General features: G+C 58.2%; 1 long non-coding RNA gene across 1 annotated transcript; it reads left to right on the forward strand.

Annotated features, from left to right (window-relative positions):
- Positions 1-519: 519 nt before the first annotated feature.
- On the forward strand, positions 520-1,406 carry LOC130587501 (uncharacterized). Its single transcript, XR_008966802.1, has 2 exons — positions 520-640; positions 1,277-1,406. It is a non-coding gene; the product is annotated as an uncharacterized LOC130587501 (long non-coding RNA).
- Positions 1,407-1,788: the final 382 nt, after the last annotated feature.

Here is a 1,788-nt window from a genome sequence, read left to right on the forward strand (position 1 = left end):
ATATTTGGGAATATTTCCTTATTCAGGAGATATTTGGGAATATTTCCTTATTCTGRGGATATTTGAGAATATTTCCTTATCCAGGAGGTTTTGGGAAATATTTCCTCATCCAGGAGATCTTTGGGATTATTTTCTTTCCCAGGAGATGCAGCTTTTGGGATAAATCAGGGATAAACCAGGCCCTGCTCGTGTTTCCTGGGGAATTTTCTTCCCTTTGGAGAAGGAGGCGGCTCTGACACCGCTCTCTTTTCTCCTCAGCAGATGGATAACAGATTTTGGATRTATCCAAAATACTCTGGGAAGGATTTGGGAAGGAGATTTGGGATGGATTTGTTAAACCAGACGGGGAAGCGCTGAGCGAATTCCCCCCCCAGGATTCTTCCCATGCCCATGAGGTTTTGGGAATTTGTGGATTTCATTTTATTGCGCCTGTCTCGTACAAAACCTGAATTTTGGGTATTTTTGGGGTGGGTTGAACCCAATCAGGCTGATCCCAGTTTTTCCCTTCTCCCAGGTGATCTCCTGCCTGCGGACGGGATCCTGATCCAGGGCAATGACCTGAAAATTGATGAGAGCTCTCTGACCGGGGAGTCGGACCAGGTCAAGAAATCCATGGACAAAGACCCCATGCTGCTGTCCGGTGAGGGTCCTGGGGTGGACACGGGGCTGGGGCAGCTTTGGGATGGGATTGGGGCGGCCGGTGGGTCCTGGCCTTGGGAATGTGTCCCCAGTGTCCCCAATGTCCCTAGGACGGGCTTGGAGCACCCTGGGGTGTGGGTGGCCAGTGGGGTCCTGGCCTTGTCTTGGACGTGTCCCCGGTGTCCCTGGTGTCCCCAGGATGGGGCTTGGAGCCACCCTGGGGTAGAGGCAGCTCTTGGGGTCCTGACCTTGGGGATGTCCCCAGTGTCCCCAGTGTCCCCGGGACGAGGCTTGGAGCACCCTGGGGTGGAGGCAGCTCTTGGGGTCCTGGCCTTGTCCTGGATGTGTCCCTGGTGTCCCCCAGGATGGAGCTTGGGGCACCCCTCATATGGGGATGGCTGGTGTGGTCCTGGCCTTGGGGACATGTCCCCTGTGTTCCCAATGTCCCCAGGACATGGCTTAGAGCACCCTGGGGTGCGGGTGGCCAGTGAGGTCCTGGCCTTGGGGATGTCCCCAGTGTCCCCGGTGTCCCCAGGACGGGGCTTGGAGCACCCTGGGGTGGGGGTGGCTGTCCCTGGAGCGGGATGAGCTTTAGTGTCCCCTCGGAGGCGCGGTTGGTGACACTCCCCTGTGCCAGGCACCCACGTGATGGAGGGCTCGGGCAGGATGGTGGTGACGGCCGTGGGCATCAACTCTCAGACCGGCATCATCTTCACCCTGCTGGGAGCAGGGGAAGGCGACGAGGAGAAGAAAGTGAAGAAAGGTAAGGGGGGACATTCCCTGACCCYGCCGTGCGCTCCTCTGGCCTCTCCCCGTTCCTGGGGCTGTCCCCAAATCTGGGGACCTGGGGGTGACACAAACTCTCGTCACCGAGCCCTGTATGCCACACTGGTGGATTTTGGGGGATCCCACCCCCTGCTCTGTGTGGGGTGGGGGTCATGTCCGGATTCCTGCGGTTCCTCGTCCCGAAAATCCCAAAGCACTTCCAGAACTCTCGAGGCGCTGCTGGTTGGAAATTTGGTATCCTTGGGATTGGGGCACCCGGGGCAGTGGAGCCTCGAGCTGCTGGACCGAGGCGTGGCAGTGTCCGGAGGGTGACAGTGTCCAGCTAAAGGCAGAGTGGCCCCTCAGAGCATCCCAGCTGGACAT

This window comes from Malurus melanocephalus, unplaced genomic scaffold (genome assembly GCF_030028575.1).
Source record: "Malurus melanocephalus ecotype Western Australia unplaced genomic scaffold, MMel_1.1 scaffold_1995, whole genome shotgun sequence".
Lineage (NCBI taxonomy): Eukaryota > Metazoa > Chordata > Aves > Passeriformes > Maluridae > Malurus > Malurus melanocephalus.